Genomic DNA, 16,317 nt, shown 5'->3' with positions numbered 1-16,317 from the left:
CTGTGACTTTTTCGAAACAATTCATGCAGACAAATAAATTTACTCTATAAACTGCCATCGTTTTTCGTTCCTCTACTTTGGGCCAACATGGTACTTAGCACGCGCCGAAAGAAGAAGGGGGAGGGGCAGAAGGAAAGAAGGAAGAGGTTAGGAAAGGAGGTCGGTCTGCGCATGCGCACTTCACCCACGCTTTTTCCCGCGCGGGTCGCGCGAGAGCACTGTGAGTGGCTCCTGTAGATCACGTGGTGTGGGTGCCCGCTATTTTCCCTGGAATATTGCGTGTATGGGAGCTCCCGAGGGCTACCTTAGGCCTCTCTTTCATGACGACATCTGGCGCTAGCGTGCTCTACTGGAAACCATATGTGTCAATGTCAAACAATCCGAGACCTCTCTTCTCTCAGGCTTTCGCTTTATACTTTCTCGCTGAGCAGCTTTTGTTTTGTATTTCACGAATGGCAGCAGATCCACCCGACAGCACACAAAAATAACACCCGACTTGTTAAAACTCACGAAGCCGCGACATACTTGGAATGCAACATTTGAATGTTTGTATACTGCATGTCACGATCAGGTCGGAGTAGGCTATACAGGGAGATATCGAAGTAAACTCACCAACGACTTTGTCGACAGTGCGGGCTGCTCTAACAGTGGTTTCGGGGGCTGAAACTGGGGAACACGGACATTGATTATTCTTTGCTGAACAATACCTAGAGATTATAGCATGTGGAATATATTTTTAAATTCAAGATGGATTTAAACGGTACCCACTATAGGTGTAACACGATAATGTGACGACGTCACTGTGTGTCGCGCCTGTGTTCCCTTTTGTCGCCTCATTTCACAGGGCGCTCACTTTTGGGTGGCGAAGGCAAAGCTTCATATGACGCCGAAGACATGTGCCCTAAGGCGTCGCGGATATTCACGAAGTATAATGTTGCGCGTCCCTCTCCACATAACGACATGGCACAACTGTTGACAAAACTGCAGCTGGCGTACTTGGTTCCAGCTTGCTTTCTCTTTGGTGCTGTGCTGAGGAAGGCGTGTCGCAACAGCGTAGTTTGCTCAATAGTGCATTTAGAATAGAGGGCGTTTTTTTATCCTTTACAAGAGTTTTATAATAAAACTTGAAGAGCAACCTAGATGCAGTTTTCACAGATGAGTTATGCGGCGGAGCGGACATCCTGTAGTACAGAGCACGTAAGTACCGGATGACTAATTACCTAACATTCATTAGTGAACTGCTTAATTATTTTTTGGGCGGGAAATATGAGATAGCATAATTGGAGCCAAATCAATCCTCTTTTTTAAGTGGGCATGGTAGGGATTATACCACGTGCTGCTAAACGCACAGTAACTCAGAAAGAAATTAAGCTATCATTATGAAATTTTGCATGTCCATTAAGGAGGCCATCAGGCTTGATTTGACACATTTTGTTCGCCCCTCCCCCATTTGACGTTCACTATTCGCAGACGACAGTGGACGCTCATCCGGTGACGGTGGCAAGTCTCCATGGCTACGGCCGCTGAAAGCCCGTTTGTTATTTGCTATGGCCGTTGAAAACACGATTCTGATTGGGTGACTCTTAGTTGTTACGTCACGTCTACGAGTAAGCAGGCTTTTTTTCTATCTAGGTGGTGTTGACAGCGCGCTCGGTGTGTGTGTCGTTTTTCTTCGTGGTTTTCACGCTGTTGGCTACAATGATTGATTAGCACCAGGCTTAGCTCGATATATCTATCTATCTGTAAACCTGAGCGCAAAGAATCCGTCGCACGCGGTTGGAAGAACTTCGGTTCCGCTCTTACCACGGCCTTAGCGGCCGTTCTTGGGCACTAATAAAAATTATTATTATTATTATTATTATTATTATTATTATTATAACGTTGCGCGCGGTTCGGTTGAGGCAACGCTGGCACGCTTCGGTCGTGAAGTACACTCCATGCGGCTTCGCCATAGCCAGACGAGATGGCAAGCGAACGGCTCTTTTGAGCTAACTGAACAAAGCGTGGCCCGCCTGTTGCTATGGTGATGGGCGGGGTCGACTTAAACTTGCGAAGCTGCGACGTGGCTGCGAAAACGCCTTTGGCCGTTCAACGGCCTCACACGTATTTCAGGAGAAGGCGGAGCAAACGCGAACTTGAGAACGTACGAAATGTAGGCGAACCCGCCCTGCCATATTTGGAGGTTACGTGACCTACTTTAGTGTACACGAACAGTTTCTTTCCGTTACTGCATATAGAATAAATCCACCAACCACGACTGCAACAACAACAACGAGGCCACGTGAATCGCACTTGTGCCAAAGTCCATGTTTGTGTATACGGTGTCCGATATTGGCGAGAAATTCAACCGCAGGGAAGGCCACAAGGGGGCACCTCGGCAAAACAGCTGCCCACGCATGGGGTTACGAATGGTGCACAAAGTTAAAACCTGGGCAGGTTTGTAAGCCATTTTAAAATAAATAAAACCCCATTGCTCTGTAAAAAAAGGGACAAATGGCGGTACAAGTGAAGACAAACCTCAACGGCCAACCAAAGTTTTATTCCATCCAACCAGGACCTTTTATACCCTACTTTCCTCCTCTTCTCGTGGCGCTGTTTCCACGTGTGTAAGAAGAAACTTGATTCCTGATATGAAGTTATCAATCTTCTTAGATAAATGTATTGAAGGCTTAGTCCCAAGCAGCACAATGTACGGAAAGTCGAGTGCAATAGGGGTGGACGGTATGTGTCTTATCAGTGTTCTTTAGTTTCACCAGTTCGTTCAAGGTCTTCCGCCTACCCGTCCACCCCTACTGCACTCGACTTTCAGTACATTGTGCTGCTTGGGGTAGCGTCCATAATATTTTGATTTCTTTGGCTTCCATGAACAACAAGGCTCCTTGTTTTCTGTACTTTTAACCAGTACTGTAGCATTTTTAAATAGTGGCTCACATCCTTCACCATGTTCGTTTTCGGTTTGATGGAATAAAACTTCGGTTGACAGTTCAGTGCAGTCGTCGTTTGTCTTTACTTATACCGTCCTCTCTCCCTTTTTAACCCAGCACTGGGGTTTTATTGATTTTAAAAAGTGTGGTCTCTAATGGCACAATGGTTCTCATATTAGCAACGCACGAAGTAAAAGCTGCTTAAATTAAGTGATGACGTGTGACGTTCCTCTCGGCATTGCCTGTCATTATAGAATGGGTAATGTTTTTTCAGCGTTCTTTCTGATGTCTCTTTCGCTCTACATGCCACTGGAACGCGGACGCGACCGTGGAACTGACACGTGAGGGCGCGGGTCACACTGCATATATGTAGCACGACGTTAAAGCGTAATCCTAACGAGTCTCCCCTTGCAAGCCATATATGCTTCTCGTAAATAAATACATGGGAATGAAAATCAATGAAGTTTGAATGAAGTACACTCTTCTGCTCGTGGCAGGTAGCACGTACAGAAAAGAAATGCTTAGCAAAAATTAACTAATCATTCTTTCTTGACCTTCGTTAGAAACTGCAATACCGCCCCACGAGTACCGTCCGCATCGTTGACGTAAGCAGAATTTAGGGTTAATATGGCGTTTTTGTAAAAGTGCAATTCACACTGCGATGGACGAGGATAACGTTCAAAATACTCACCGTACTGGTAAATCGGAGTGTCAGAACGCTCTTCTTCCACCTTGTACAGCCTGTGGGCTACACGACCTTCTGAGGAACGCTCAGCGGTCGCCAGGGGTTCGATGCGCAAGTCGTCGCCAATCATGCCGCGCTGTCAAACCAAAAGAAGGTTAATTTGGACGGATCCTTAGAACGGGTCCTCAGTCCTTGTAATACCCATATAACGTGCTCTTTCTGCATTTGAGAAAATAAGAATATTTGTTCTTGGGTTATACATCATACATTAAAGACGAACATCCTATCATACATGCATGACGTACATGAATGACAAGCATCTCCCAAAGCTGATCCAGAGAGCGCATTGGTGTATTGCTCCACGCAAGAAATATGTAAACCGAAACCAATCAATTACTTCGAAAATCACTAAGTGTCGGCGCGGTTTTTGTATACACGTTGTTAAACACGTTTTAAGCGTTTATGCAACCAGTGTGACTAATGCCATAGTGTCTCGTCCGGCAACAGTGTCGTCGATTAAGATGAACGAGTGAATATTGCCCATTTATCTAACGAACATTAGGCTTACTAGAGCGCGTGCATTTTCATTTATGTAGACTGCCTGCTGGGTACTGCGATATGTAGGTGCTCGCTGCAGTGATATTCCGAGGGCAGCACTTCAATATTACTCCTGGATGGCACCTATACTTGTAGAGGTGCCATCCAGGAGTAAAATTTAAGTGCTGCCCTCCGAGCCAACCATAATGCCCATTGGGCATTGGGTGGATGTCGCCATAAATGCAATGTGTCTGAAACAGTCGTACGGCTCGCCTTTTCATGCAATCACCAGAGAGAACGGTATCATTCTGAATGACGATACGCTTACGCCATGTGGGGCAGCCCTGTTTTGAGAGGAAAGTACGTGCATATAGATCTTTTATTCTGTGTTAGCGCCGCGAAGTAACTGTGGCTATGAGCGGGGTACAGACGCGGTCAGATGGATAGAGGGCAACAGGAAGGAGTAGGGGACTAGGGTGGGGGAAGTTAGTGTGCATCCGATGCCGACTTCAGGGGGAACTGTGCCGACATTTCGGGTGGAAAGTCTTCGGAAAACCAAGGGAAAACCTCAGACAGCAGGGCCGATGGTAGGATTCGAACCCACCACCTCCCAGTCTTCAACACGACCTTGGCAACCACCAATACGCCTTAAAGGGGCTACGAATTCTATCAAGCTAGCCCGTCGACTGTGTCGGCTCCAAACGGCGATTTTAACCTGCTGGTTGTGACAGCTTTTGTATAAATGAATCATATAGGTCCGTATCTCCTCCACATATAGCACGCTGAACCATCGTCCTGAATGACGTTCTCGCCCCTGATTTGTTGATAACAGGAGGCGGAGGCTATTATGTATCATTATGCAAGGCTACAAAATAGGCGTCACCTCCCGTTTTCAACAAATCAGGGGCGATAATGTTTCGATTCTGGGTTATGGTTGGCTAGAACCGTGCTATGTGGTGAAGTTCGATGTTAACAGTGTAGAGCAATACGGTTATGTGTATCTTCGCGTTGGTGTATCGCCGCATCTGATTGGGTGCTTCAATTCTTCAAATGACGTAAGAATGGATAGAGGTATCTGGATAGCGGTACGTCTACTCGCCCGCAACCGAAAAAAAGTGTTTTTTTGTGGTAACGCTGCACACGCTATGAAGGAGAATTATTTAACAATAAATTGTAAATAGAATTACTATATGTAGAAGAACAATATTACACGTGTTACACCCGAACTAAATAACTGCAGATAGGAGTTCTTACCTCCTTTAACCCGCTTGCCCATGCCTCTAATACGCGTGCATATAGAGATTTGAAGTTCCGCATCAAACCTTCTTATTTACGAGCTCCCTCTCTCTCTCTCTCTCCTTGTTTTTTTTATTTGTTTTTGTGTTTCTTAACAGGAATTCACTTGCACGCGGCTATGCTGTAGAGGTCACGATATTCCCTGAGAGAGAGTTTGAGTACTCTGAAAACAGAACTTCACCGGATAACAGGCTTGGTACGAACTTTTATTCCGAATGGTATCATTACTCTCCATTGACTCGTTGAAAATGGGAAGCGCACGACTTATTGCGATAATTTGCGTATTTGTTCTTTGCCACAAGAAGGCGTGGGCTCTGCTCTCTCCTCGCATAAGGGGCGATAGCAGTATCATTGGACGCAATGGCTGCCGCATAACGTGTTACGCGGTAACTTTTGTTTTTGGAGTGTGGAGAAATCGTAAAGCCCGAATCCCATAACAAGCGACACGCGACAGATGCACGCGAGAAGCGACAAAATCGACGTCACTGCCGCCACACGAGCGTCAAAAAAGCTTTGTCGCGGCTGAATATTTCTCCATCTACTCCCAGTAGATACTTGTAGCATGTCGCTGAGTTCGTTGCCTGTTGTTTGACAAAACCAGCTAGATTTGGCGGCGTGCAACATGAACTGAACGCGTGGGCAAGAGAAAGGTTGGAGAGGGCAACCAACAAAAGTAGCAGACGAAGAAGTGGGCGGCGCGTTGGGAGCACTGATCTCGATTGTAAAAGGCTGGATCGCGGATAGGGAGCTAGAAGAAACCGGCCGCCATCTTATTGTACCCACAACAGCCGCCGCAGCGATCATGGCAACTTCTTGCAATTACGGTCGTACCAACCGTACTGGCAAGGTTACAGGGCCTGAATTTATACAGGTAAGTCACTCTTCATCAAGGAATAAATAGGCGTCCATTCTGTATATTTAGTTTTTTTTTCAAAACGAGCAACTTGTACGACTTGCTTGATCGCTCTTCCGACGTTCAATCGAGCACACTTGCATTTTACCTGGCAGCAAATACAGTTTGAGTGCATAATGTGCTTGAAAGAACATGTTACACTACACAGGTAGTGTTGCCATCAATATATGTGCAAGCACTCGAGCGCTTTTTTGCATGCATTGCTAGCATGGTACACGGTGTTCTCTGCGGAAGCAAGTGCCACATTCATTTCTTTGAATTACCTTCGCGCACAAGTTCTGTATTACGTCATAATGAGACCACGATTGTCACCGTTTTTCATGTATTGGTATTGTTTTGTGCCTTGGTTTGATTTGTGACAAAGAATCCTACGTAACGGTGGTGTGGCGCGACTTGAATAACGCCTTTGTGTGTGAGCTGTATTGTCAGCTTGTTACGATAGTAATAATTTGTAGCGTGTCGTGCTATTTGTAGCAGTTTTTAAGGCAAAAGTGGTCTCTCAATACAGGTTTCTTCATGAGGGCTACCCAGTGAATAATCTGTGCAGTGTGATACGGCTGGGTGTACAGGTAAGTATCACGTTCCTCATCCACCGGTTTCTACTTTACAGGAAGGAACAACCTCAGTGCACGCACTGTGGCCTCTCGCAGTTTTGCATATTTTCTTACATGTTCACATCAGAAACACACCTTAGACTTTAGGCTCCTTCACCCAGCAATATAATAATTAGAGATTATAATTCTTTTTAGAAGAGTTCCCCATATTCTTTTTAGAATAGCTTTTAATCTTTTTAATTTTTAGAAGATACAGGGATTGTAAACCATGTTTTAAACTGATGTTTTAACATTTGTCCAATGCATTTATTAAACAACATATTCATTTTTAACTGGTTGCACCCAAACCAATGTTCTGATGTATTATTTCCTTTGTTGTCGATGCACCATAAAAATTGGAATAATCATCATCAATGCAGGTTACTTCACAGCTGCCCCGACATACTCAAGAAATGGGTGCAGAACCTGCGTAATGCCCACAAACTTTGACTACCACAGCACCTCCAGAAAGTAAAGGCATATGTGTCACATGGGATTTTTAAAGGCATTCACAGTATATAATACCTTGTATGAACTGTTGTAGATCTAAGGAGCCTGTACAGTACACTCTCAGAAATTAAAACTTGTCAGGGAACTGTGATAATTGTATCAGTTAATAGGCATGCACATATACACTATAAGAAGATTATTTATTGAGAATGCACTTCTCTGGCTACTCATGTTGTTTACATCTACTGTTGATCACATTCATTTATCACATATTATATTCTTATATATTATTATTATATTATCATATTCGATCACATTAAATTTAAAATTTAGCATATATGAGAAAATATCAGGCGGGAAGTTGCTATCCATTTCTCATTCCAACCTAAAATTTAGAGAGCGTACCTGACCATTGTCATTCCTAAAATATATATTGCCCTTGTAGCAAGGTCACAAAAGAATAAATGTAGTCTTTTGCGACCTCCCTGCACGTTCATTGTATCCTGAAACGCATAAGTGCAAGAAATAAATCTTGAACTTGGATAAACTTGATGTTGTATAAACTTGACATAAAATGTTGAATAATATAATGAATGATATAAAATATTCAATAAACTTGAAGTCGTATATTCTCTTTACTCATCATCAGTGATCTTCATTACAAAAGCGTATCGTGTTAGACTTTTTTGTTTGCGTTTCACAGACTAGGTACACGAGGGCCAAAATGACAAAATCACAACTGTTTCAAGCTCCAAATAGTCCTGTTGCAATTTGAAGACCATACGTGGAGCTGCAATTTTTGGAACATGCTCCACATAACAAGCATGACAAAGTCAGCACTGGATAGCAGGACCCCGTCCCCAAGCAGCTTTTCTCAAGCTGCAGTTGTATTCAACAAAAGCATGTAAGTGCTGGAGAAGGACATTCAGTTTGGCACAACCGCGCCTGCAAATAATCAGAACAAATAAAGGAAGAAGCGAACAAAGGGCTGTACTTCAAAAAGAGATAAGTCCTGTGTTTCAAGGAGGTGTTACCACTTTCTAAGAAACCTAATTGATTAAGCTTACGTCACTACCTGATTAACTGTCCTAACGAGTGTGATCTAATTGCGTGAAGTAATTATTTGGGCTGCTTCGGTGTGTCGATATTTGCGAGGCAAAGCACCGCTGTTGTTTACTAAAAGACTCTTTCTAAGGCGATGCTTGATATAAATCATACTAAACGCATACACGGCTAAAACAACGGCTGTGATTCTACCAGGGATCGGAACCGGAACTGAACCCGAACCGAAAACCAGAAAAAAACGTTATTTTCTGACGAACCCGAACCGAACCGAACCCGAACAATTTTTTGCTTGTCCTGAGCCGAACCGGAACTGAACCGAAAAAAATTGATACGGTTACCGGTTCGGGAATCGGTTCAGAGGTGAATTAATTGTACTACTGACCGACCTTTTTTTGCTCACCTGAAACGGTTATCTCACACCTTTCTCTTACAATCGTGTACGGTGAGCGTAAGCTTGCTTGCATGTAGCAAAATTACTGCCCGTGGACCGGTTAAACCGAGGCCGAGAAAAGTAACTGTTCCAATCCCTGTAAATGTCCCGACCACTGACAGATTTTTTTTTGTCTGTGTATGTGCGGGGGTGGGGGGATTCTCCCTGAGTCGAACCCGAACCGAACCGATATACCTGAACCGGTTCAAGCTGTTAATTTCGGTTCAGCGGAGCTAAACCCGAACCGAACCAATATGCCTGAACCCGAACCCGAACCGGACCGAAAAAAATTCCGGTTCCGATCCCTGGATTCTACATACAGAACGATCTCTTTCTGCCATGCGAGTATATCTTTTCCCGGACCGTTCTTTATGGAACAATTTTTGTCCAGAACGCAGTACGGGATATTATATACATGGTTGTTGTTAACCTCAAGTCGTTTCTTATTGAAATATTGGCTGGGAAACGTGCTGTAGTACAATCCCCAGCGATGCACTGCAGTGACAGTCTAGTTTCGGAATGCAAAACATAACGTAATTAAGAATCGAACGGCAGGACACCTGTGAAACACTGTTAGGATACTTCAGTATACTGGCACCTTACAAAATTGTGTGATGACAAACAACGATCAATGCTAGCAGCGCAATAAATAATCACAATCTCTGTTGCCTCCCATTGTTTTCTATGGGCACACACAGCACATTAGAGCCCACCAACATGACGGCCCGAAGGCACGCCTCTCCCCCACGAGCCCCTCTCCCATGCGCGATCCAGCCTTTATACATAGAGATCAGTGGTTGGGAGCTTCAACCGCAGCGCCACTGCGTTACGGCGAATAATACATAGCACCTTCATTAGAAGTTCTCCTCGTTTTTACGAATGAAATGCTATTATTGGTATATTTATGGCAATTTACAACTTAACTGGAATAAAATAAGCATTGCTTCTCCAAAAACATCATTTCTCGGCAACGAAATGTCGCTGGTCAAATGGACCAGGAAGTCGCGACATGACCAGACGCGACAGCGACAAATTCTGCAGCGCGTCGCGTGTCGCTTGTTATGGGGTCCACGCTTAGACGTACTCACCAGTTGCAGGCCGTCGTCTTCCGTCACCACCATAGATGCGAAGTTGCCCTCGTCCTGGAAGAGCTTTGAAGAGTACAGCGACGAGGGAACCTGGAACAGGAGATTATATCAATTGAGTGACGCCGGAAATAAGTACTTAACGTTCTACCATGAGAGGATCGCTCCTTCTCACGGGCGCACCTATAGCGAGGATTTATGATAATTAACGTCAAACGAACGAAACCAATTAATAAATGCACAACAGAGATCCTTCGAGTATCAGTCACATGCGACAGGAAAAATTCGACGACATTAGTGTTTCCACACTGCCCGTGTACTTACATAAGTGTTGAGTACCGAACCATCGCGCTGGGGCGTTCGAAGATGAAGATGTTCAGGAAACGGCGACTTCTGCAGCAAATTTAGCGTTAAGTCGTCAGTGAGCTTGAGCGTTCGGGCGTCATTATCCGACCTTGCCTCCAGGAACTCCGGGTACACAATCGTCTCCTCAGGTTGCACTGCAACTGTGAGAGGGCGTTAATGATTCGTAGACGCACTGCAGGTCGTGTACGAAGAAGCAAGTTTACTGTTTCGCTCTCGAAACTCACTTTTTCGTGTTCCGCCTCCCTACAAATGGCCGTCCACAACAACAATAACTTCCAAAAGAGAAAGCTGGAGCAGTTGGCTATAGTTCATGATCATAGGAAGCGGGACGGCACTACCAGCAGCTAAAAACTTTGTTGATCGACAAACAAGATACGTGTGGGTACCGACACCCAATCCACACCGCCGCAGAACGAAAGTTCCACAATCACGGCTCGAGTGACATGCAGATTGGGGACTTCCCGGTTGGATACACAGTTGATGGGGCAGTTGATACAAGTGTTATCAGCTTTTTTTCTATGTGAGGCGTCTCGACAATCTCACAAGGGAAGTTCTGAAAGTGCCGAAATATGATCGAAGTTTGTTCTAAGACAGGTGCGCAACCACATGCCTGACAGATATGCGAGTCTATCAAGGCTCTTTCGTGCTCATCTAGAGCACGTTCATAGAACGTCCCGTTTGCCCAATACACTTCATTGTAAACAAGCCTTACATAGGCGCGCAAGAAAAGAGCACAACACGACTGCTGAAAGCCAGCCAAGACGTTTCATTCGCAAAGACACACTTCAACATGTACAGCATGGGAAAAAATGAGAGGGAATCAAGGAAAAAAGGAAAAGTCTGGCTCAGGGAATTCGGTCACAAAGGGGATGACGGCGGGAAGAAGGTCACAGAAGGCGTATGAAGCGCGTACAGACGATGTGCAAAATTGGCCAAAGCATGGTACAAGTATGGGACACTTGTATCTCCTGAGTCCTCAGCTCCGTGTCAAGACTTCATTCCCTCAGGATTTTATCTCTTTGAGAATTGGCACAGGAAGAAAAAGGTGTTTCAAGTTCATCGATAACTTATGTGTGATCTACTGAAGGAGCTTGAATCAGTGACTAACATGCTGTGTGCTCAGCTTTTGGCTCTTTCGGCATGCACCTGAATTTTTGTTTTGCCAACGTCCTGAAGAAAGGGATATGGCCTCTTTGTGGGTAATCATCACCCGGACGGCTCTCAAACGTGGACCAAGGACCCAGCTACACCCTGCTCAGCCTTGAACACTTCCCGTCAATCCTACTGGCCCTGAGTGACCCTTTCACCGGCACTCACGGCACCTCTCTCTCCAAGACTTCCAAGCTTTGTTTGGGAGTCCCAGCTGGCGCAGGGGTCAGTGTCACTCCAGATCAATGCCCAAAGTTTCCTGAACATGGGGCAAGCAGCAGGCGAGAAGTGCTTGCTAATGACATTTAAAGTTGTGTCTTGTTGCATTGAGCACACTGGCCCGAACGTGAACGTTACGCACGTAAGCTGAAACCTGGTGAAGAGAGTCTGAGAATGTTACCTGAGACATCTTGTGTTCATTCTAGCCTTGTCACCGAGCTAGCGGTTTCTTCTGATTCAGTTCGTGACGATTAAGTGGAAGCCGCTGAATGAATGACAGTTGATGAGAAGGGCACGAACAGTGGAACAGAATCCATAACCTCATATTTCCGTTCAGCGATGCTAGTAGTTTCATCGTGCTAGCTACACTCCCATAAATGCACCAAGCCATGATAGAAAACCACCGGTACGCGCACGCGGCCTCAACACATTATCTCTATATTGTTGTCTGTGAATATCACTCCATGCAGTGCGGTAGCACGGGCTTGAGCCTGATCTAGGAGAGGCAATGTACGGGCAATGTAGGCCCGGTCGAGGCCCACAAAAGGAAAGCTTTACCCGGCCCGGCTCGTGGGCCTGACCGGGATGGGGCTTTCGGGTAAGGCCAAGCACGTGGTGTAGAGCACTACGGATACCCCCTTATTGCCGCCTGCCCTGCACATAGAGAAACGGTCCTTGCGCATAGCGAGCCGGGTTTCAGTCGTATTGGGGACAATAAAGAGAATATCATATGTTCATCGGTTTGTTGTGTTCGTCTTGTGTCGCCTGATGGTGGTGGCGAACGTGGTGGTCTTTATATCCGCGTAGCGGTACTCGGGGTAGGATGGACCTTTCCCTAATTGCCGTCTCATTCCCATCCTCTTCACGCTGAGACAACAACATACACATGCGTCTTAATCGTGCTCGAAGGAACTGAGTCTCAACATCAACCGTTTGAGACGCCCTGCCTCTAGCTCTCTATCACAGACAATTTTAGCTAATTATTAATCAGGATTTTACGAGGTTCTTTACATGCGCTGTCATCGATGATGGCTGTTTTTTTATGTCAACGCCGTAGTTTTCCAGCCTAGATAAATGCGACCACGGACGAAGTAACAAGAGGAAAATCGAGGAATAGATGAGCCACAAGCTCGTCACCTTGTCTATCTAAATGATCGACAGTTGACATACTGTACTTCTCATATAGTACACGTGTTCGTATACTTGATCATTTTTTATCTCGAAATTCACAATACCAAACTTCCAAATTCACAAAATTAAAGCTTATATCTGCGAGCTTTGAGAACGACCGTGCTCGAAAGTAGAATATCACTGAGCAACGCGTCAGCTTCTTCGCGTTTTCGACGTTGATTGAAGTCGTTTTGAATCAAATGGACATTTTAGCGACGGCTAGGCTTAGCACGGCAGACGCGCTGGTACAACACAAAACCAAGCGACGTTTGTTCGTGGTCACGTGAGACTTATATAGTGAGTTGGTGAGACCTAGGTTAGCTGATGTTTGTTGAATAAATATTGTGCCAAGACAGAATATTCGTACTGTATATGACGAAGAAAATATCACGCGTTCGATAGCCATGTTGTGTATTGAAAAAAAAATCAATACTTACACACCCGCTACTAAAGTAAACACTTCGAACTGAATGGAACAATCACCAAGTACTTGGTGATTGTTCCATTCAGAATTCCGCAGAATAATGAAATTCCTCCAGTGGAGATACTACGGAGATCCACTTGGCCAGGCTTCAAACTTCCTGCGAACGTGCACTTTGCGGACATAACCAGGAGATACGGACAGAAACAGGAGCTCTCTGGGATGTAGCGTGTACTTCGAGCGCGTGACTTTGTTATTTTTCAGAAGTCAGTATACGCTTTGTAGTAAAATATAAAGCGTGTTTCCGCCATTTTTTTAACATCTGCCACCGTCGCCGCTCGTTTCACTTTCTGTTGCTCCGCTTTACTTCCCATGAGGGAAAATCAGCTCGGCGTTTCAAAAAAAAAATAAATAAATAAAAATATAAAAGAAAAGAAAGAAGAAACAGCAACAAGAGATTGGGCCACTCAGCCGAAATGCTTTGGAAATGAAGTTGCATTCACTTCCAAACAGGGAACAGACACTGTACATTGGTGTTCTCGCGAGCTTCTACACATTCGAGAGCCCTGTTCGCCTGTGAGTCGAAATGAAGGGTGAGCTGTCTAAGTTTAATTCGATTGCGTGCACAAACAACGGCGAAATGAGAAATTGTTTGGCGTATTAAGTCGGCGTAGAGGTAATGTCTCTGTTTCTTACTCAAGTAGCTTGAGAAAGTGAGTTGGTTCATGGAAAGCGGAATTTCTGCAGTGCTACATCGTCCCGCGTTTCTCTCTCTCTTCAAATACATGATCCGTACAGCATCCCATCACGGAGCTGATTGGGACAATCCGTGAAACGGCCGCAACAGGACCTCCTGCGGATATACGGCTACGGATATCCTTCCACAAATATCCGAGGAGAGTCCCACGGAGGTCAGTTTTCGGATATGGACATTGGGATCTATTTCGGACGTCCGTAGGAGATGGTGTTCTGTCTGGGGTACGTCACCAGATTGCGACATAATGCATAAAATCAAAGCAAGCTACTCACGTCCATGTAATCCAATTACTTGGACAATTAATACCCACACGGAAGGTCTTCGAAACAACGACATTATGCGTGTACCCTAGCCGCAGCCCGCACCGTACAAAGATCACCGTTCTATGTGAATGGACGTAGTGAAAGCGAAGCAAGGCAATTACTGTCCAGATACGTCGTTTTATATATGAATATGAAGAGCCTCGTTTGAAAGGCTTCAACAGATGGTGAAACGGATGTTCTTGATGTCAGAGTACTTCCTGGAGGAATTTCGGGGAATGCATGAACCATAATATGAAAACGTAAATCAATTAAAGAATAAGAGGAATTGCAGAGTTAGCGAGCATTACTTTGACTGATTTTCTTTTAAAATGGGCCAGCCTGGAGCTCTACAATGAGGTACACTTGAAATGTGTTTAAGGGCGGCTTAGATGACGTAGCGAATAAAGGAAATCGTTCTCTTATTCCGAGTGCCGAAGGCACGATAGTATAAACTATGCCTACATTTTTGTGCTTTCTGAGAGTGAGTAGTGACCGTACTTACATGGACATCAGGATTACATGGACATCAGGGTTTCAGCTTCAATGTGAAGAAGACTAAAAAGAAAAGGAAACTTTTAGGATCAGACCATGTTTCTACTGCATGCGTTATTGCTCCGAACTACGCTGACGAAATCAGGATCGCGACTCTCGAAGGATACGCTTGCTCCCGGACTTTTGCGAAGGCTCGGAGCGGACGACCTCTGCGAACCAAAGCAGAACTCTGAACCTTCTGCCACTAAGAAAATTTCGTACACATCGCTAAAGGCAGTCACGCACAGAGGAGATACAGAAGCCCCCTAATATTCCGCATAGCCATGCTGTGTCGTATGCCTTCTCAAGATTAAAGAAGTGGAATACGAAATGCTCCTGGTATGGTCGCTTGTTGGTCTCTAGTAAAGCGTCCCACTTGAAAACCGCACTAATATTAGCCGAGGCCATCCCAGATGAGACGTCAAAAATTCAGAAATCCGAATAGCGACGATATTGGGACGACTTGGATTGATTGCAACTAGCATATAATTCATTAATCAGGTAATCTCATGTTGGAAGTAACGCATTACCGGTTATGCGTTGCAAAACTGCGGCAGCGCGTAATTCATTATGTTTTTCAGACCCAAGAGTGCATAAAGAGTGTACTGTATAATGCCATTCTATTCTTGACGGCTAATGTAACTCCGTTAGCAACTTGCAGACAATGTAAAAACCGAGTAACTGCATACTGTACAAAAGTAACGATTTAGTAATGCAATATAAAGATTAATAAGTGACGTAACTAATTACCTTTTGTAGGGTATGAGTAAAACGAACACTTCTCTGAACTCTAGAGGACATTAGCCCAGTGGGACTATGACCTGTAGTCAGTGTACACTTAATTACAGTATCTCCAGTGTCACTTCCACTTGTCCTAGTGAAACTCTAGTGCAGCCAGTAACCAGTGTAGACTGGTTTCCAGTGTACCCCGTGAAAATCCAATACACCCAGTAACTAGTGTACACTGGGTTCCAGTGTATCCAGTGAAACTCCAGTACTGCCAGTGACCAGCATACCCCATGAAAATGCAGTATATCCAGTGACCAGAAGGAACTGGTTTCCAGTCTTTTGCAGTCTGTCCAGTGGCATTTCCAGTCTAACCAGTGGAATTTCCAGCCTGACTAGTAACATTTCCAGTTTAAATCTTACTGTTTTTTTCAACAGGGTTATTATCGTCAAGGAAATACATGAAGCGCTTATTCACCATCCATTCAAATATTTTTAGGGAGTCCTTGTAAGTGAAATCGGTCTGCGTTGCTACTTTCCGATGTGATTGGAGTTGTCTTGTGGTTGCAAAGGGGAGGTAAAGGAATTCAAAGAGAAAACGTTATACGATCTGGGCCGTGGCGTCAAGCAGCAGGCGAGAAGCGCTCGTTGATGGCATTTAAGGACCTGTGTTGTTGCATTGCGTATGCTGACCTGAA

The 16,317-nt window shown here is 44.8% G+C and overlaps 1 long non-coding RNA gene across 1 annotated transcript; it reads right to left on the bottom strand.

Annotated features, from left to right (window-relative positions):
• Positions 1 to 3,707: 3,707 nt before the first annotated feature.
• LOC135366306 (uncharacterized) lies at positions 3,708 to 10,383 on the bottom strand. Its single transcript, XR_010414136.1, has 3 exons — positions 10,303 to 10,383; positions 9,982 to 10,071; positions 3,708 to 3,745 (listed from the first exon to the last, which is right to left on the bottom strand). It is a non-coding gene; the product is annotated as an uncharacterized LOC135366306 (long non-coding RNA).
• Positions 10,384 to 16,317: the final 5,934 nt, after the last annotated feature.

This window comes from Ornithodoros turicata, chromosome 8, assembly GCF_037126465.1.
Source record: "Ornithodoros turicata isolate Travis chromosome 8, ASM3712646v1, whole genome shotgun sequence".
Classification (NCBI taxonomy): Eukaryota; Metazoa; Arthropoda; class Arachnida; order Ixodida; family Argasidae; genus Ornithodoros; species Ornithodoros turicata.
The sequence above is the reverse complement of the archived record's forward strand: the minus strand, read 5'-3'. Positions and strand labels throughout refer to the sequence as shown.